This window comes from Balaenoptera musculus, chromosome 18, assembly GCF_009873245.2.
Source record: "Balaenoptera musculus isolate JJ_BM4_2016_0621 chromosome 18, mBalMus1.pri.v3, whole genome shotgun sequence".
Lineage (NCBI taxonomy): Eukaryota > Metazoa > Chordata > Mammalia > Artiodactyla > Balaenopteridae > Balaenoptera > Balaenoptera musculus.
This window is the reverse complement of record NC_045802.1, coordinates 53,994,133-54,016,980: the sequence shown is the minus strand read 5'-3', so window position 1 is coordinate 54,016,980 and position 22,848 is coordinate 53,994,133.

The window sequence follows — 22,848 nt, the reverse complement described above, 5'->3', positions numbered from 1 at the left end:
GCATTCAATAAAATAATTATCTTTATCATAGATTGCATATAATTCCCATTCCATAGGACATTATCATTCTAAAATAGTCCCCTTGTTTTCAATCGTAAGTTTCTCTGTTAAAGATTCCCCAAATAAATTGTTCTAGGCAGACACATGAACAAGGCAGAACTTATCCATTCTTGTACTCACAGGAAGCAAGCCAGGGTAATATTAACTTTCTATGAATTTTTCTTTAAAAGAATTTATTTCTCGGAATGAAACACATGAAATTTATGTGTATAGAACATAACATGAGAGTTTAAAAATACTAAGCATAACCAAGTAGTGCCACATAGAAATAGAGGTGGGTTTATTTTTATTTTTTAGCATGTATGTATATAAATCAATAGGTGGGTACTGGGAAGCAATAGAATATACTGGTTTTTAAAACCTAGATTTTAAAGTAAATAGGCTAAATCCAAATTCCAGCTGTGATTTGCTAGGTATGTAAACTTTGGTAAATTAACTGAACTCTCTAATTCCTCATGTCCTTATGTGAAAATGAAGTAGGGATAAAAATATTAGTTCCAAATGTGTAGGGCTGCTTTGTACAGTGCCAACAGCATAGTGATAATGAACGTAATGTTAAGTACATACAGTTATCTTAAAACTTTGAATATGTGTTTTCTTTTCTTTTGCTATCTTATTTTCTACTTCCTTTTACATTTTCTTTTAGTTACATTGACACATAATCAGGAAGATTGGCTTAAGTTGTGTGTGTGTGTGTGAGTGTACCAGTAGAGTGCATAGCATATTCCAAAATAAAGCACTGTGAAGTGAAACCCGGGGATATTTTGTAATGGGATAAAGACAAACAAATCTTGGGTAAAATCTGGGAAGAGAAGCTAGAGGCATCTGAGCAGACAGTCAACTAACATCATTTCAGAAAAACATAGCGGCAAAGTACCGCAGATGTGGAGAGAGAGAGCTAGCTAAGTGAATTCCGAAATCAGCTTGGCTTCAGTTATCTTCCTTCCTGGCAGAAATCCCACAGCCCATTTTTATTATTTCTTTATAAATACCCTCACTACCTTGTTTTTCTTTCCTTCCACTTTATTCACGAAAAACCAACTTTGATAAACTCAAACACTCACAGTCTCCTTTCCTGAAATTTGTTGGAGGAATAAACATAAATGTGTCTGTTGGTTTCATTTACAAATTTATGATCTCAAATTGACATCAAGTACTTCACAGCAACTCTCAAAGTACGTTTTTCAGTTATACTTGCTTTCACATTCTCCCAGATACTATCTCCTAACTATTTTACCCTCCATTCTGAAAAGATTCCCATACTCTTGCCCTTTCTTCTCCCACGTCTGATGACAGTATTGCATAATTCACTTTGAAGGCAGGGTATGGGGTGTCTCCTCCCTTGCCACCACCAAACTTAAAAACCTATACACCCTTTTACCCATTTTCTTCTACCCTCCCTTACACTGGAGAAAGTTCCACAACTCCTCTCTCCTATCAAAGGCTTATTCTTCTATTTGTACCATAAAATCTTAGTGCTTCCCAGACTAGGTGTGTGAGAATCACTTTGAGAACTCTTTATCAGTGTATATTCTTGGGTTATATCACCAGAGATTCTTTATGTCTCCTTAATCATACCTTTTCCCATTCTAGGGTAGCATATGCACGCACACACACACACACACACACACACACACACACACAAGCATAAACATACACATACCTACTCATACACGCTTACACCTGTATATACACTCACATATATACAATACCTGTTCCCTCCTACATACTCACACAGTACAAATACATCCACATGTACACATACTGTATATAATGTAATATGCATACCCGTATATACTGTTTGGGCTGAATTGTGTCCCACCAAAACATTCATATGTTGAAGTCCTAACTCCCAGTACCTAGGAAGATGGGGCTTTTTTTGAAGATAGGGCCTTTAAATAGGTAATTAACATAAAATGAGGCCCTATGGGTGGGCCAATGCAATATGACTGATGTCCTTATAAGAAGAGGAGATGAGGACACAGACATGAGCAGAGGGAAGATGGTGTGAAGACACAGGGAGAAGACGGACGTCTACAAGCCAAGGAGAGAGGCCTCAGAATAAAATTATCCCTGCTGACACCTTGATCTTGGAGTTCTAGCTTCCAGAATTGTGAGAGAATAAAATTCTGTTGTTTAAGCCACCCAGTTAGTGGTATTTGTTATAATACCCCTAGCAAACTTATATACATACATATACCAACTGCCCTCCCTGATTCATACGCACACAGATATACACACACACACACCTCTGTAGACACTTATTAAGCTCCAGCGGTACTAGTTTTATTTCACATTTTAAAAAATTCCGAACATATCAAGCTCATACCTATGGTAGGAGCTTTGGACATACTTGCCCTTGTGTATGGAATTCTTCTTTCCCACCCTTCTCTTGGATGATTTCTTTTCACCTTTCAAGTCTCATCTTACCTGTCACCTCTTCCGAGAGCTCAATAGTGAAGGTAGTCACCCTCCTTCTGCATTATTATTTATCTCTGCCCATTGTGTGTTTTACTCAACGAACTTGTTACAAATCGAAATCTTATTGTCTTTGTAATTTTGTTTTCCTAATTAGATCACGAAAGAAATCAGCTCCATGATGGCAGAATCAATTTGGTTCCATTAAACGCTCATATTCCTAGTATTAGCATGATGACTGGCACATAGGAGGTATTCCGATTTGTTGACTATATGAATATAAAGCATCTCTAGCTGAGTTCTCTTTTGGGTAGTGAGTCTCCGTGTATGAGGGTGAATGTGTGTATGTATGTGTGTGTTTGTGTGATGTGTGCATCTGTGTGTTTTCTCCTTCAGGAGAAGGTGGGATGAAACTAGGGGTTAAATAAGTTGCTTAAATAAGTTGTCTTTTTTTCTGTTGATGTTTCCCAGAACCATTTTAATTCCATGTGCATTAAGGAGTAATGACTCAGTTCTCTACACTTTCCAGCATTCTGTATAATTTGAAAGCAGTTGTTATGTGTATTAAGATACTGTACTGAGGTAATAGATAGGACTTGCGACCAAGTGGCTCTAGAGAGCTTGGGAGAGGAAAGGCAGATATTACTCAGATGTTTCAAAATTGTATGACAGGAATAATAATGTTAACACCAGCAGGAAAGGGAATTCAGAAGAACTCTTGGGAAGAATAAATAATATAAGAAATTCAATTTTATATATGTCACTTTCAACATTGCGTTGAAATATCAAATTGAATGGTCCAGCTGGTTGTGCAAAATTTCGGTCTGGAACATGGGAAACGTTCAGCGCTGGATGTACAAGTGTGCTAATTTAATGCCTTCGTTCTATCATTCAAGCCATGGAGGGAAATGATATTATTTTTATCAGCTAGAGAAAGGTTGTGGCTAAAATATCAAAGCCTTATGCAGCCTTCCAATGAGCAGTTTAGTAATGGATCTAGGTTAACACATTCTTTCTGGAAATATATGCAGTTTTCTGGTTTCTATCATTAATTTCAGCTGTAATGAAATTTATTTTAGTCATTAATTGGTTTTAGTCTCTCATTGATTAACAGACATATTTACGCTTTAGTCACTGATGTCTAGTTGATGTCATTGGTGTTATTATACAAGTATCCAATGTAGAGGGTCAAGGGAAGAGATTATCACTCTCTGGTCAAGCCTTCATTTCTTCATGAAGAAAATGAATTATACAGAAGTCAGATACAGTCTCTTTAATGGGATTGGTTTGATAAGAAATGAGGTGATCATATTGCAATTACCAAGTACCATTTGCAGTTGATAATGACTTGAGAGTAGAATACAAATGATGAGTCCTATAGATTAGAGTATGTTAATTTTCCCTTCGGTGATTGATATAATAATTGTAAATAATTATGAGAATAATAAATTAGGTCATTTATATATCCAATATCAATGAGTGATCTGCCAAAAATTTCAAATATGCAATGTGGTCTATAATTCATTCTGTTTCTTAGCCTCACATAGGCACAAGTATTTAAAAATAGGGCATTATAGTAAGAAGAGTTATTATAAAATATCCATTGCTGGTTGGCATGGGAATTTAAAGCCTAAAAGGACAAAGGTCAGAATTCAACATGCTGTGATTTAAATTCTCTGTTTCTAGCAATTGATTTGTTACAAGATATCCTGCTGTGTCTACAAAGACATCCTCTGATCTCCAATAGTGATACCCTAAGAACTGACATCTGAGAATTATATACCAAGGCTGTCTGAGATATAACCACAGAATATTTGGAGGTCTTTAGGAAAGCACATAACTTTTCATACACCACACAAAACTTCTTCCAAATTAAAGTAATTTTTTAAATGACTTTTTATATTTAGTTTTAAAAAATGTCATTATTTGGGCATTGTCTGTCTCTTAATCTAACATCAAAAATAGCATAGCAAGTCTGAAAATTTCTGATCTGTGTAAACAGAAAGTTATATTACCAAAGTATTCCCAAAGATATTTGAGTTTTTAAAAATAGATTATCAATTTTTTAGTTTCTTCCTGTGTTGAAATTTGTAGGTGCTCTCCCTAAAACAGACATTTCATTTCATTGCTTCCAGCTTTTTGGCAGAAACAAAAAAGTGAATAGCTAACACCTGGTTACTAGCTACCAGCCAGGCTTGCAGTTTCTGCCTCTGTGGAAATGAAGTTTGAATCTTAGAAATCAAAGTAAAATGAAAGTTTTAAAGCTTTAGTCTGTTTCCTCAAATACAAGGGCTGTATCCAGGGAAAGAGAATTAAGAAAAAAAACAAAAAAAGATAAGAGCATCTACTGAAAAATTCAGCTTTAATATTTTAATCCTAAAAGTAGAAATAGAGATATCACCGAATAGTTATAATTGCAGTTGATGTGATAGTACTCATTATCCATTGTCACTTTAGTTTATTGACATTTTAAGATAAAATTAATTAGGAGTCAACATCTTAACTGATGCATAATAAGCTTTTCATATTTAACATGGTCTTCTTGTAAGTATTTGAGAGTAGAGGGTGATCAATACTTCATTCCAAATCTTTATGGAAGGAACTATTTTGGGGAAAGTAATTCTAAGATTTTAACTTTTTAAAATAAACTTTATTTTTTAGAGCAATTTTAACTTCATAGCAAAACTGAACAGAAGTTACGGAGATTTCCTATAAACCCCCCACCGCTACACATGCATAGCTTCCCCTGTTACCAACATCCTCCTCCAGAGTGGTACATTTGCTAAAATTGATAAAGCTACAGTGATACATCATCATCACTCAAATTCCACAGTTTACATTAGGGTTCATTCTTGGTGTTGTATATTCTGAGGGTGTGGACAAATTTTAAGTTACATGTCTCCACCATACAGAGTAGTTTCACAGCTCTAAAAATCTTCTGTGCTCTGCCTGTTCAACCTCTTTCCTCTCTAACTCCTGAAAACCACTGATGTTTTTATTTTTCCAGAGTTTTACCGTTTTCAACTTGTCATATGGTTGGAATCATACAGTATGTAACCTTTTCAGGAGGGCTTCTTTCACTTAGAAGAAACTTAAATGCATATTACTATGTCTTTCATGACTTGATAGCTTATTTCTTTTTAGCACTGAATAATATTCCATTCTCTGGATTTTCCACAGATTATTTATCCATTCACTTACTTAAGGACATGTTAGTTGCCTCCAAGTTTTGCCAGTTATGAATAAAGTTGTTCTAAGTATTGATATATGGGCTTTTGTGTAGACATAAATTTTCAACTGATTTGGGTAAATACCAAGGAATGTGATTACTGGATCTTATAGTAAGACTCTGCCAAAAGTCTTCCAAAGCAGCTACACCATTTTGCATTCACACCAGCAATGCGCCAGAGTTCTTATTGCTCCACATCCTTACCAGCATTTGGTGTTTTCAGTGTTCCGGCTTTTGGTTAACAGGTTGTCATTGTTATTTTAATTTGCATTTCCCTAAGGACATATGATGTGAAGCATCTTTCACATGCTTTCTTGCCATTTGTGTATCTTCTCTGATTAAGGTGTCTGTTAAGAACTTTAGTTCAGACTTACAATAATACTCTGAATTAACGTGGATTCATAGATTCATAGAATGCATTAATTCATTCCGAATGCATAGATTCATTGCATTTGGTATAAAACGGCGGGTATACATGAAGTAGGTTAACAATATGAGGCCTTATAGGATTCTATATTTTGTCATCAGTTGACTTGTAGGCTTTGCATTTTTCCAGAAACAGCAAAGAGGCTGTTTCTTTAATGCAGTGAAAGAGTAAAAGTAATAGAAAATGAGATGAGAGAGTTAATGAGGGAAAACGGACATTTGGAGGATTTTGACTGAGTATCCTCATTTATATCTGAGTGAAATTAGTGGTGGATTTTGAGCAGAGAGGTAAGATAATCTTCCTAATAAAAATCAATACACCCTCTCTAAACGTCTTCCAATTCACACAAGCCCTCAACACACCGATGTGAGAACAAATGCCAAGGTGGCATGTAGGTCACCCAAGGAATCTTCTTACAATTTGAGGGAGGGAAAGGGTAACATATATTAGTCTCACCCTAAATGTAGATGTAAATACTTTAATTTAGTATTCACAAGGTTAATAATTATGTTTCTTGTTTCTTTATACCTCACTTGATCATTATTTAATCCATTCTATTCTCCAAATAATCTCTCTAACCTTCCAGGAAATCCAGTTTATTATTTTGGCTGATCTGCCTCTCAGTCCTCTTTAATGATCCCTTCCATTTATGTAAAGCACCCACCACTGTAAGCTGCTTTTATGGGCTTCACTATGGATATTTTATGAAGCCTTTAATAGTAAGCTCTTCCTTACCATTCATTTACTCAACACGTAGGCACATCCTTTGGAATGTTCTTGAAAGACGGGACATCTGATACGTACCACTTGGAGAAGCAGTCTGTTCCTCTGTTGAACAGTTTTCTCCCCAATATTTTATTATGGAAACTTACCTGAGTATAGCAAAGATTAAGGCATTTTTCAACGAAAACCCATATAACTGCCATCAAGATTCTAACATTATTATTTCACTATAAATGCTTTTTGACATATCTGTCTATCCATCCCTCTATCCATAGATTAATCCATTTTATTTATCTATTCTTCTATGATTGATACTTGAGATGTTTCTAATTTTTTGACTTTTTAAAAGTTGCTTTGAGTGTTTTGTACAAAGTACTTTCGTGAAGATATCTTTTAATTTCTATGGCTAAATACCTAGGAGTAGAGTTTCTGGAATGTACAATATTTATGTGATTAGTTTTAAAAGAAATTGATTGAAATTTCTCCCAAACAGGTGTAGCATTTTACAGTCTTACTAAATTCTTTGCCTTATTCCAGGAAGAGCAGAGTCCCATTTGCTCCACAATCTCCCCAGCATCTTGTGCTGTCAGTACTTTTAATTTTATTGTGCTGTGTATGTGCTGGAATTTCACTGTGGCTTTTATTTGCATTTCCCTGATAACTAAAGATACTCAAAACTTTTTTACATGCTTCTTGTTCCTTTGTGTATCTTCTTTCTGAATTTTGTTTTAATCATTAGTTCTTTTTTATTGGTACTTTTCTTTTTATCAGTGAGTTGTAATCTTTTTATATATTGTGGATATTCAATTCTTTGTCAAATACATGTTTTACGAATATTTTCTTCCACTTTCTTGACCATGTTTTTTCTTTAATTGGGTATTATGAGCAAACATTTTAATTTTAATGAAGCCTAATTTCTCTGTTCTTTTTCTTTCTTGATCATTACTTTCTATAACAAATCTAAGAACTGTCTACCTACTGCCATGATGATAATATGTTCTCTGCTTTCCTTTGAAGTTTGATGGTGTTAGCTTTTGCATTTGTGTCTATGCTTCATTTTGAATTAAATTTGATGTAAAACATGAGATATGGAGAGTTTCTCTTTCCATATGGATATTGAGATATTCTAGCACCATTGGTTGAAAACCATCCTTTCCTCATTGGATTACTGTGGCTAATTTGTTAAGTATCATATGATTGTATATACATGAGTCCGTTTCTGAGCTCTATATTTACTTCGTTCTATTTGTCAATTTTTATGCCAGTCTCTTCTACACTCTTGATTTTTGTAACTTCTAGTAAGTCTAAACATCAGGTAATATAATTCCTCCAACATTGTGAGTCTTTTTGTAAAAGTGATATTCTCCATTTGCCCCTCTTAAACATGATTATGTTGGTATTTGTTCATTATTCACATTCTCAAGGTCATTTACCTACTTATTAAATAGTGGAACATGTTAACTTTTTTTCCTAACATCTTTTTTATCCCCAAATTGATAAATGTTCTTTGTTTATTGTACTTAGACTTGATGATTTCAATATTGAAGTGAATAAAGCATGGTGTCTACAGAGGACGCCTTTTGTACAATTATAGTACCTTTTGTTTGTAGAACCTGCAGTGATTTTATAATTTCAGTAGAAATAGGCAGAGGAGCCACTGTAATCATTGTAGTAATAGCACTAGCAAATTTTAGATTCTTAGAAATCTATTACTTTTTTTTTCCACCTGCTGAGTCAGGTCCCTTTATTTTTTATTGAATGAAGTATTCTTTAAATTCTGTAGTGCTTTATAATTTTCAAAAGTTTCACACACATGATTTCATACAATCCCATAACAACCCTTTCCCCTCCCCACCCCTATATTCCCCCTCCCCACTCCCTCTCCTTCCCCCGCTTGTCACCACTAGTTTGTTCTCTATTTTATATCTGTGAGTCTGCTTCTTCTTTGTTATACTCAGTAGTTTGTTGTATTTTTTAGATTCCACATATAAGCGATATCATACAGTATTTGTCTTTCTGTGTCTGACTTATTTCCCTTAGCATAATACCCTCCAAGTCCATCCATGTTGGTGCCAGTGGCAAAATTTCCTTCTTTTTTATGGCTGAGTAGTATTCCATTGTATTACATACCATATCTTCTTTATCCATTCATCTGTTGGTATACACTTAGGTTGCTTCCTTACCTTGGCAATTGTAAATAATGCTACTCTGAACATTGGGGTGCATGTATCTTTTTGAATTAGTAGGGTTTTTTTTTCCAGATATATATCCAGGAGTACAATTGCTGGATCATACGGCAGTTTTATTTTTAGTTTTTTGAGAAACCTCCATACTATTTTCACACCAATTTAAATTGTTTGCACCAATTTACATTCCCACCAACAGTGTATGAAGTTTCCCTTTTCTCCACATACTCGCCAACATTTGTTATTTGTGTTCTTTTTGATGATAGCCATTCTGACAGGTGTGAGATGATATCTCATTGGGGTTTTGATTTGCATTTCCCTGATGATTAGCGATGTTGAGCATGTTTTCATGTGTCTGTTGGCCGTCTGCATTTCCTCTTTGGAAGAATTTCTCTTCAGTTCTTCTGCCCATTTTTTAATTGGGTTGTTTGTTTTTTTTGATGTTGAGTTGTATGGGCTGTTTATATATGTTGGATATTAACCCCTTATTGGCCATATCATTTGCAAATATGATAAGTAGGTTATATTTTTGTTTTGTCCGTGATTTCCTTTGCTGTGCAAAAGCTTTTGAGTTTAATTATGTTCCATTTGTTTATTTTTGCTTTTGTTTCCATTACTCTAGGAGACATATCCAAAAAAATATTGCTGCCATTTATGTCAAAGAGTGTTCTGCCTATATTTTCCTCTAGGAGTTTTATAGTATCCAGTCTTACATTTAGGTCTTTAATCCATTTTGAGTTTACCTTTGTATATAGTGTTAAAGAATGTTCTAATTTCATTCTCTTACATGTAGCTGTCCAGTTTTCCCAGCACCACTTATTGAAGACACTGTCTTTTCTCCATTGTATATTCTTGCCTCCTTTGTCATAGATTAGTTGGCCATAAGGGTGTGGGTTTCTTTCTGGCTCTCTGTTCTCCTCCATTGATCTATGTGTCTGTTTTTATGCCAGTACCATTTTGTTTTGATTACTTTTTAATGTGTGCTTATATTTTTCCTTTGTCATTTAATCCTCAAAATCATGTACAAAAAATTAAATACATTTTACAAATTAGATAAAGTTTGGGGGAGATTATGTAATTTACAGAATTAGCCATATATACTATTTGATTCTCACAGTACAGTTCTCGAGGAGATATTACTGGTAACCCTAAAGCCTGGAGAGCCTTCAGGCTTCTTTACTTGGTATAATGCTGAAGACAACAAAGTGACTACAAGGAAATAAGCAGAGCTGCAGCTTTGAACAACTCGGTAAAATAGAGTTCGTACTCTGTTTGGGGGTGCTATCCTGAATTGTGTAGTGCATACTATAGGCTAGGATGTTTCTGTTTGCAAGGAACTAAATTCCTTCTCAAAATTGCAATGCTGTAAATGGGGTTTATTGCCTGACAGACAGGAAGAATAAGGAGAGGTCAGAATTGATTATACTGATTTATCATTTCATGGCTATCATTAAGATCCTGTTTTCTCTATTCTTGAACTTTCAGAACAGGTCAAATTAATTTCAATGTATGATCGCTACAAAGAACTTCCAAGATTGTAACCACATACAGGGAGAAATAAGGCTGGTGTCCTATAACGTATCCATTTTCTAGGACTGTCAAAACACATCACCACAAACTGGGTGCCTTAAAATGGCAGAAATGCATTGCCTCACAATTCAGGTGGCCAGAGTCCAAATTAAGATGTCAGCAAGGCCATATTCCCTCTGATGGATGGGGAAGTATTCTTTTTGTACCTCCCCACTTTTTTTTTCTGGCGTCGACTCTCCTTTTTATTTAAAAAGAATTAAAGTTCTACATGTTGACCACTAAATAGGCCCAGTATGCCTTTTCCTTCCATGTCCTACTTTTCTTTCTGTGGGCGCTGCCTGCTTGCACGGCTCTCCAGGACTCAGAGGCAGGTGCGCGTGGACCAGGTGCAGGGAGGCTGACAGCCCATGCTCGGCCCCCTCCCCTCAGGGGTTCTGACCTGAGCCCGGTCTGGGAGGGCCTCCTCGCTGAGGTCTTGCAGTGAGCCCGAAGCCACTGATAGTGGCGGTGCACGTTCTCCTCCAGCCACTACACTGAGTCCTGTCCGGGGAGAAGGGGTGCTGCAGGGCGGCCTCCCAGCCATGTAAGGTGGTTCCTGGCTTTCCTTAGCTTGTGGCAGCCTAACTCTGATCTCTGCCTGTCTTCACATGGCCTTTGACCAGGACAGCCTTAAGGTTTTCCTCAGCCTGACTTAAATTTTAGACAGGGTTCTCCCTGCCATTAGGCCCCGGACTTTCCTCTCACCCTGGCCATTACAGAATCCACATGGCCCAACTACAGAAGTCCCTTCCTTTTCTTAGAGCATTTAATTTGGAAAACTTCTAATTGCAAATTGTTTCTCTGCCCCTTTGAGATGTGCATCTTTTTCACAGCTTCTTGACAGATTTACAGCCTAGGACTATCCTTCTCAAGGACCTGGGAGCCATCCCTTTGAAATGTAATCATCAAAGAAGATACAGCCCCCATCTCCCAGTCTCTTTGGGAGGGTAGAAGCCTAACTTAGGTGGGCATAGACATGAGAAAGTTTACTTTTCCTTTGGGTAAGGCCAATTAGCCAGCACTATCCGGATGTTCCTGACCCCACCCCCCTGAGCTCTTCAAACTCTCTTGCCATTTGTTTCACTGGAGTTGAGCTCAGAGTTTTAGCCTCTCTCCCTTATCACAATACCCTTTAATGAAATCTTCCTTGACTCTTTAGCTTTGACCAGTGCAACATTTGCTTTGACACATCTGCCCTCTGTATGTCTCTGTGTCCTCTTCTCTTCTTATAAGGACATGAGTCATTGCATTTAAGGCCACCCAAAATCCACTAGGATTCTTCTGGAGATCCTTAACTAAGTACATCTGCAAAAACTCTGTTTCCAAAACACATCCTAAGGTTCTGGGAGAATATTGATTTGGGGTTGACACTATCCAACTCCACTATATGAAGGCTATTTCCTATATACCTTTAGAAAACCTCCCCTCTTGCCTCCTTGTCTGAATTGGATCACATGCCTATTCTCAACCCAACCCAGTTGGCCAGGAGAGTGTCACTGAGTGATGATTAGATTAAAACTGCGTTATGGAAATCAGTCACCATGGCAAATTGTCTTTGTTGAGTTAAAAGAGGACTTGGACTTCTTCTCCTTCTCCTTCTTCTTCTTTTTCCTAAAGAGCCATATGGTAAATATTTATGGTACTGAAGGCTATTCAGCTATGGCACAGTGGCAGTAAATCAACCATAGACAATTACCAACCCTGGATGAAATAATTAATTCTCACCTGCCTGAGCTGGGGAAACAGGGACACTCCCTGTTTTTCAAAAATACGGAAAAGAAGAAACAGAAGCCAGTATTTGGCAACTCATCCCTGATGAACTTAACGTCATTTTCAGGGTTTTACAATCAAAGAAGCCATTCAACCATCTCTGATTTGCACAGACACCATTATTTGAGTAAAATTTACTATACTGATTTTAAGCAGCCATTCTGTATATTTAGTACATCACAGAATAGCAGAGTTTATCTTGAAAGTGTGGAGAATATAAAAGGTAATTTTATTCATTCTGTGACCATGACTTTATCCTTCCTTTTTCTGATAACAGCACAGCAAAACAACACATTTTCTTCCAGGTACTAATGCTTTTGTCTGTGTGTGTGCCCGTGTGTGTGTGTGTATGCTCGCTCATTGTTACAACTTTAACAAGGTTCTCCTTTTATAAAGTGCATGTTTAATATAGTGGTTTAATATAGCTGAAAAATACAGGTTCAGAGAGCAGGCTGACATAAATTTCAAACTTGGGTATTTTACTAACAGTGATATTGCATAACTTATTACATTATGTGCACCTCAGTTTCCTGATATATGAAATGGTGATTGCAATAGTACCTATCCCATTGGGTTATTTCAATGATTAAAAAGCGAATGCATATAAACTCTTAGTACTGGCATGCTTCGTGTACTGTAAGCTTTCAAGAAATGCCAGTTACTATTTTTATTATTATTATTTGTTATTAATGAGAAATTGTCAAATCTCCCATGACTTTTAAGTGTCATATCTAGGCTTTGAATCAAGTCTTATAATATGGATTTGTTTTTCTACTACAAAGGACTGCATTGCCAAAACATTTTAGTTTTAACATTTTAACATTTCAGCCATGAATAAGCTTATCTGAATAATCTGTAATTTAGTTTTCAACAATTTTCTCATGCAGATATTTTCAAATTTTTTATAGTAATTAAAAATTATGATTACTTAAAAACTTAAGTTTTATAATCAACTTATACAAGGAAATGATTTTTTCAGGACAAATTTATATGTATTTTTTCTGAAGTAAGTCTGTGCTTGTTTGTAGAGTGACTGATTTTAAACTTCAGGTGCAGAGAATTAATTATTTTACTCATTTGGTCTGTGAAAGAGTAAGTAAATTTCTCTTCCCCCATAGGCAATCAATATAATGATTTTTTTAAAAATATTTATTTATTTATTTGTCTGCACCGGGTCTTAGTTGCAGCACGAGGGATTGTTGTTGCAACGTGCGGGATCTTTAGTTGTGGCATGAGGGATCTAGTTCCCTGACCAGGGATCAAACCCGGCCCCCTGCGTTGGGAGCGGGGAGTCTTAACTAGTGGACCACCAGGGAAGTCCCCAGTATAATGATTTAATATGCATGTTTTTGTTACCATATGTTCTTATATTTATATACTGACTATTTTTGCTTTGTGTTCATATCCTTTTAATTTATAAAAATTAGTAGCAGAGATTGCTAATTTTCCACCAAAATCCCCTTATTCAATAGTAATAGAATTATATGCTACATCTCCCAGAACCCTCTGCAATTTAATGTGTCTATGTGTAATGTAAACAGAAACGCTTGGAGCCTTCCAGGTCTGAGCCTTTAAATATTAGGTGTTTTCTTTTCCTCACTTCCTGCTCTGTGCTACCCAGACATGGGAATACTTCAGTTTCAGCCAGGCAAGCAACAGCAAGGCCCCAAGGCATTGCTTCTCCAAGTGCTTTTCCCAGATGTACAACATCAGCATCACTTTGGAAATTGTTAGTAACGGTGAGCGGTGCAAATTCTCAGGCCCAAACCAGACCTGCTAAGTCAGAAACTCTGAGGTAGGGCTGACAATCTCTGTTTTAACAAACCCTAAAGGGGCTTCTGATACATATTGCAGTTTGATGACCACAAAGCAGGAAGATAGAAAGGACGTGAGTCTCTGAATGGCTGTTTATAGCAAAGGCCAGCAAAACTTTTTCCACAGTTTCAGTAGTAATTTAGGCTCTTCTTATTCTTCCTCTTCCCCTTTGCCCTCTTCCTCCTCCTCTTGGTGCTTCTCCCACTTCCTTTAACAATCATTTAAAATTTAAAAAACCATGCTTAGCTAGCCACAGGTTGAACAAAAATAGGCTGGTATAGAGTAGAACAGCTATGGTGACCTTGGGCATATTACACAAGAGAAAAATAAAGTTTGTGTTTTCTAAAGCACTATTTTTTTTAAAAAATAAATTTACTTATTTATTTATTTTTATTATTTATGACTGTGTTGGGTCTTCATTTCTGTGTGAGGGCTTTCTCTAGTTGCGGCAAGCGGGGGCCACTCTTCATCGCGGTGCGCGGGCCTCTCACTGTCGCGGCCTCTCCCGTTGCGGAGCACAGGCTCCAGACGCGCAGGCTCAGTAGTTGTGGCTCACGGGACTAGCCGCTCCGCGGCATGTGGGATCTTCCCGAACCGGGGCTCGAACCCATGTCCCCTGCATTGGCAGGCGGACTCCCAACCACTGCGCCATCAGGGAAGCCCTAAAGCACTGTATTTTTGGGTCTCTTGGTTACAACAGCTTAATCTAGACCCTGAGTGGGAGGGGAAGTGGAAGTATGCATTTTATTTTGTTATTTCACTTTTTTTACTCAGCACTAAAATTCTAGGATTCGTTCACTTTTAATTTTGTAGATTTAGTCCATTTATATTTACGGTCTGTTTAGTCCATTGATTCTAGTTATGGCAAAGTACTCCATGCTGTACCCTTACCACATTTTGCCTGTGCCCTCCCAAGAAGTGAGCACAGATCACTTCCAACTCCCTAATGCCACATAACATACAATCTTCTCATGCCTTCTGATGGAACTGTGTAGAAATTTCTTTGGTTAATGTATCCAGGAGTTGAATGTTTGGATCATGTATTCATGTGACAGGGTTTTGCTGTCTTGATCTCCAGACTGACTGCTCTAGTCCACCCTCACTCCAGAAGTAAGGGAGTGTTCTGTATCTAGCATATTACCAATGCTTAGTATTACCCAGTGTTCTCAGGTATGCCATCCCAAAAGGTGTAGAGAGATATTTCATTTCTTCATTTCCTAGGTGCCTACAAACCAAAGCTAATCAGTGCCTTCCATTCACTTTAAAACATTTAAGATATATTATTTGTAATTCATACTCTATGTGATAAAAATAGGTGATTATATTTGAAGTGTGTGTTTTAAATAGAAGTATTCAGTGCATATACAGACGTGAAATGATAAATAGAAACAAAAGTAGAGACATATAATAGATATTATGTATGCCCCACTATATAAGTACACATACGAAATGCTAAGAATTTAAAAGGGAACATCTTTGGGAGCAAAGTATGCTGTAAGAACTTTGGGAGAATGTGGACATTAAACTTGACACCACTGATATGCAGCATTATTTTATTTATGTTAATAATGTCATAATAATTCAGTGTAAGGACATACCATTATTTGTATTAAAACTCCCTAATTATCAAACTTTTTTTCTTTAGTTCTAATTTTTGCTATTATAAGGTGTAGTACAGGGGGTAAATCAACCTCATAACCAAATCTCTCTGCACATCCATAACTATATTTTTTGGAGAAATTCCTAGAACTGGTATTGCTGGGGGCAAATGATATAAACATTTTTAAATGTTCTAATGCATACTGAAAAATTGTTTTTGATGAGGTTATCCCAGCTTCTCCTTACATAAACATCAAATCAGTGTGTATATATATATATATATATATATATATATATATATATATTAAAGGGGCTTACACTGCTTTTACTTTCACTTTATTTTTGAGATATTTCTTGCACTTCATACATCCAAAATATATGTAATATATATGGCAACTAAAAATAATGCTACTGATAACAATTTTCAATTTTCAGTGACAACACCCATAATTTGAGAATTGAATTTACCTTTGAAATCCACTATGTATTCCTTGCTTTGCTCTCTAGAGGTCTTGAATTTTTTGCTTATCATTTCCTTCCATTTATTTCTGTTTTTACCATATGTATTATATATATGCATATATGGACGTAAATACGCATATATGTATATTAATATATATTAATACATTTTGCAGTATATTTTTATTTGCTAGTTCTGATATGTATATTGAAGGTTTATGCTATATTTATTCTTCTTTTACTTGTGCTGGCGGCTCAGTATTATGTTAGTTAATTTAATTCATGTAGCTATGTTTCCTTATTTCAAATCATGCATAATATTCCATTCTGGTAATATTATACAATTTATTTATTCATGATTTTGTTAAGCAACATTTTCCCCAGTTGTATTATATTATCTACTGTGATACTTGGAACAATTTTATACATGTCTTCTGTTGCATAGGAGCAAGAATTTCTCTAGGGTATATACCTAGGAACAAAATCATTAAGTCATAGTCTGGGAGCATTAGCAAACTTCCTTCTGACAAGTAACTGATAACTCCTTAGTAGATTTCAAGCATTATTAGTACTCTTTCAGATTCAGTATTTTCAGAATTCTTTTAAATTTCATTTTATTATCAGTTCTGAGAATTATGTATTCTTCATACATTGATTTATCCATTGGGACATGGCCATTTCCTCATACAGAACTTCCTCACATAGTATAGCTAATAATGAGTGTGAGATGCAGTATCCAGTATCTGAAATCTTACCAGTCACCATCAGGAATAAGCATGTGAATAAAATGTACTTGGTTTTCTTTAACTCAACTAACTTCATTCTACAACAGAGACAAAAATAAACAATGTTAGACACTTCACTTGAGGTTTTTATTTTATACGCACAGGTGATATAGGGGTGGATTATTTGTGTGTGTGTGTGTGTGTGTGTGTGTGTGTGTAAGGTGGCATAGTGGTTAATTTGGGATATGCGCAGGTCAGTACCGAGAGGCCCCCTGTTCCCATCTCCCGTTCCAGCATAATAAAATTTAATTTTAATTAAAATCACCCTTAAACTAAGTGCAAAAAAGACTAAGCAGTAGGAGAAAATAAAAGGAAGAAAAAGAGAGAGAAAACTCAAACCCATTAACATTTCAAAAAGTTATCCTGCTAGCTAAATTGAACTGCTTCAGAATTAGAAGCCACAGAATACCCTGCATTTCTCTAGCAGTGTAAACCAAATAAAATAGCTATTCTAGCTACACTTAAGCACTATTTTGAATATTTGCCAGAGATTAAAAGAACAAACCAGAAATATGATGAGCCAGCAAGATCATGAATGAAGTAACATAAGGAAAAACGAAGGCAATAGAAGAAAGAGAGAGAAAGAATGAAAACTAAGGAGAGAAGAAAATAGAGGAAAAGGAAAAAATGTAGATTGTCAATAATGGGAATTAGAATTTCCTTGGATTTTTGTTTATATTCCTTTCCAATTCAAGTGCTCCTTTTAGAGAAAAGTATTTCCTTTCTTTCTTTTGTCCTCTTTTCTCACTGCTCTTTTTCCCATTTCTAGTCATTTTGTAATTTTCATTCATTTAGGATTATTAAGCTTTTAACCTAAAATCTACTATTTTACGACATTTCTCTAAAAAAGTGTGTCTAAACGAGTATGATTTTAAAAATAATGGCTGATACCAAGTATATATTTTCTCCCCTTGCTTGTTTTTTCAGTTATACAGAAAAAAATAAATATTATCAGGGTAAATATCAAAATGAATTTGTATTCGTATACAAAGTTCCAGACACTTAAAAAATAATATTTAACAGGAACCCATATTGAGAAAAAAATTATTGTTACTAACCATAAAATTTGACCAAAGAATAATTGTTGACTGCATAATTTTCACCCAATACTAAAATTATTAGTATAACCTAATCCCAGCATATTAAAACAGACTTCTCAAATTCAAAAATTTCTTTCGTATTAAATACAAGATTAATTTTATTTAAAATTAATAAAGTAGACAAATCATTTATCACAGAAGTGATTATTTTATCCATGCATAACCCCAAATCACCCTGACCTGCTCATTTCATTCAAGGGGTTAATTGTTTTTGATATATATGCATAAGTGAAACATAAGCAGTATTTGAAAAGAACTTTGGAAATTCAGTGAATATGAGTTGCAAGTACTCTAATAAGTGCAAAATACAGTCTGTCTGACTTCAAGCCTCAGAGTAATGTCTACCCATTCCACCTTAAAAATGATAATACATTGGCACTGTGAAATATTTTCAAATTCAAAATGGTACATTTTAGCCATTAATTATCATATCAAAACCATATTAAATAAGTCACTCTTCTCATTTTAAGCATGTCACAGGGGTATAGAATGCTAAATTACCATTGAGTGCCAGTATCAATTCAGTAGTAGAAAAACAAATAGAATCCAATGAACTCTATTTTGTTTACTGCTTAATAAGTACTTTACTAATGTAATATACATTTAGGAAATATACAAGTGTTTAATATCATTTTATAATAGCTTAGCAATAATTTATGGGATGATAATTGTCTGATTGTCTTATGCTTTGGAAATACTAAAATCAATTACTTTACTTAAATAGGAAAAGTGAACTAGCGAATTAAAAGAAATATCCCATCTTTAAGCATTCCCTTATCTCCTCTCAAAGAGTAATTTGAGAGGAGAAAGGAAATTTTGATATTAGCTTACATTCATCTCATAAAATAGTTTGTTTTCATTTATGGAAATGTAGAAAAAGTCCTTCTTATAACGGTTTGCTATTTCACAACTTTTGCAGTGACTATACTTGAGAAAGGATGCAAGATTATGATTAATGTTAAGTGAACTCCTATTATATATCAGGCACTTTACATATATCATAGTCAATGCTCATCACAACCCCTTGAGGTGAGAACTAATCAATTCATTTTCCAGTGATGAAACGGAAGTTCATAAGGATTACCATATTTCAATGAATCTAAAACTAATACCATTCATTCTACTATACATATCATCTTATTGCCACAAGAAATAGAAAATGCTTCCAGATATAACTGTAAGATCTGCAGAAGACTGGTACTGATTCAAAAATGTTAACATGGCAGGATGGGTGGGTGGGTAGAGTGTTTCCTAGGATGATGCCATATGCTAAGGCACCCATCTAAGGCACATAAGCAGGCCAGCTGAAGCTGATTTCCAGGTCTCTCTGACTCCAAAGCCCCTGCTTCTTCTGTTAAACCTCCCAGCCTCAACTATCTTCCATGAAACAGAATGCATTTGGCATTTTCCTTTATGAGAACTCATCTTTTCCTTGATGGTACCACCTAGTCTGTGTAACTTTCATATGGAGGAAATCAAAGTGCATGGCAGTGTATTAATCAGAAAAAATGAATTGTGCCTGTTTCATCCTGTCAATCACTTGATAAGGGAAAACAAATAGCAAAGATTAAATCACAGGCTGCTCAAATGCTTTGTACTTGGGATAAATGCATTCCAGCTTTCACCAAAGTCCATTATGTACTATTTGGCTTTGATTAGCAGGGGGCATTTCATAAAATATGAAAAAAAAGCTACAGCTAGTGGAAGAAAGAAGAAATGTGTGAGCATTTTCTCACTGTTCAGTTAAACAGCTGATTCACCCCAAAGAAAACAGCAAAGGCTCTGACAATTATCAATGTCCTTGGCCAAAGGATGAATTTATCTGCCTGTAAAGGAGATGTCTCTTGAAAAGGCAGTGTCTGCAGCAAACAGAACACCAGCAGAGCGTGACTATGAAGAGCGATCCGTGTTTGCTCTTACACAGGAGAGATCCACAGTTGCAGCTTGATTGTAATCCTCACCTCGGAAATCTGAAATCCCCACCTGTTTTCTTTGGATGTTTGTGTGACACACTCCAGTTGCTTTCTACAGAATTTAGAACATTCATTTACTCCAGTGGATACACTTGGAGCTTTACTAAATTTAATTCACTTCCATTAAGCAACTGACTCACTAGATTTACTGGAGCTACGCGGATCACTGGGTTTTTATATTCACATTTATGATTCTCAGTACATACTACATATATTGCTTCCAGTCTGTGACATGTTTTCATACAAATGCTGTTCTTGTTTGTACTTCATTGAAAGGGGCAAAACATTTAACATAAGAAGTTGGTTACTATGAAGTCAGTTTTGTTTTAAGAGTATTGGAGAAACCAGAGCAAGTGAAAAAAAAAAAAACAAAACAAACTACAACAATCACCACAAACTCAAATTCACTTCTTGTAAGTTCTTATAAGCCCCTCTACATTCAGCTCTAAACATGTTATCATTTTTTTGTATGTTTAATCATTCTAAAATGTAAGAACATTGATAGACAAAACCATATACTGTAAGACTTATGGTGATCTATAATGCTTAGTATAAAATCTTATTTTTAGCATTTAACCCCTACTTAAGTATTCTACTTAGGAATATAAACCATAGTATGAGCTGCATTGCAGTGCCAACAAAGATAAACAGATCTACCAGACTATGATTATTATTATCTGAGCAAAACAAGTTAGCCAAAAAAATAAATAAATAAATAAACCTAGTAACTTCCACAAAACAGGTAAAATATGTCATAGTCCCTGTGCTTTGTAAGGGTTTAGAATAACATTATGCGGTATTTATAATTATATAAAACAGTCTGACTTTCTAAATTTGAGAACACTATTTTAAGGATAATAGCTTACATTATCAAATTAAATGTTTAAGAACAGATTTTAAGGAGATTCTAGAATTATATATTTGTAAAATGGACACAAAGGCAACAATGAGCCAAAAGTATAAATGTTCAACAAATGTAAAATTATGTGGAAAAAAAAAGAAAAAGAAAATTATGTGTCAGTTTTATCCTGAGCTTGATGCAATCAAGTATATCTAACCATTTTAATCTACCAGTGAATAAAGATTGATTGTGGATAAGCAAGGTCTTTGTCAGCTCACACTATTGGGGAATTTTAAGGATAGTATGAGTTTTGCCCAAAAGGCCTAAAAAAATTCAGCTTTAGTTTTCTCTAAGTGAGATCGCCATCTACTGGTTTTATTTGTCACAGCAGCGTAATGGCTGAGAGCTGGAAGTGTTGGGTTTTACCTGCACACCTGGTGGGTGTGACCTCATGAAGCTATTCCTGAACATAGAATCTGTCATGTAAGCTAAGTAATAAACAAGAACCAACACTGTTACGAATTAGTTGAAATTTCAGACTTTTAAACACTTTTATTTATTATAAAGAATATAGAGAATAAAGGAGAGATGCTTTAACTAGACAAAATCATTTTAGGGCTTTTACATAATAAATTATGCTATATATCAATGGTCTGAATGTTTAATTAATCAACTCTGCACATTTGGTGCACTGAATGCTCTTTGTGCTCAGAAATGTTGACAGATTCAACAAAATTCAGGGCATTTAAAATAGACGGTAGGAAAGATAGAAAATGGTTCCTGGCTTGGAGCTTGCAGCTTGAACTACCTATAAGATATAGACAAGAAGCAGCTAACTAGCAAAGTGGCTCAGGGTGGTTCAAATACATATTTAAGGTATGAATAAATATGTCTGTGAAGTAGGAGGGAATTTGAAGGAGGGTTCAGATTTGAGAATGAAGAAGCCAAAAAAAAAAAAATGTGCAGGAACAACAGCTTGAGTATGGGTCCGAAGAGGGAAAAGTATAGGCCAAAGATGAGATTTTCTCTTTTGTCTTTGGCACAGCAAGCACAAATGTGTCCTTAATTCTGAGAAATAAATTCTTAACCGTTCTAATACTATTATTGGAAGTTTCATAGTGAGCTATGGAGTCCCTAGCAAGCATAGGAAACTTTGTGCTTATTCTTGACATAATAAAATGTCTGGTTTTGTCAGTGGCAATATCAAAGGGCAGCTCCCATCAACGCCGACCTGCTAAACTACCCCCAACACAACACATTCTATTAGGAAAAACAGAAGCGAGATTGTTGACTATGCAATCACCGAGTTTTGGCAAGTTGATAAAACTCTGTTACCTTATAGTCCTTATTATATTGATGCCTGGGATGTAAATTATACTAGAATATCTATTAAAGAGTAAAGTACATTATCATTTACTCCAATCTATACAAATCTCTCAAAGTTTTAAAATCTTTTTGAGCTGGACGCTAGTTTTCCTAGGAATTTCCCAGGATACCCCTCAGGGGAGTGAGCAGCAGGCAGCTGGGTAATCATAGTTTACCCACCCCCACCCCTATGCAGTCAGAGGGGAACTACTTTGATCCCATATGTGCGTGCCTGTGAGTGTTCATGTATACGCATACACACACGCATGCATACATACATACACATAAATAAAATTGGATTTATGCATACGTATTTTCTTTGAGCAAGTGCTCTTGCTGCTAAAAATAAGTTTGAAAGCTTATCATCTTAAACATTAAGAATATGGGCTTGCTTTCTTAATTTCTTTTTCTGAGAGTTTGTTATTAGTGTATAGAAATGTCACAGATTTCTGTATATTGATTTTGCATCCTGTGATTTTACTGAATTCATTTATTAATTCGACAGTTTTTTGATGGAGTCTTTAGGGTT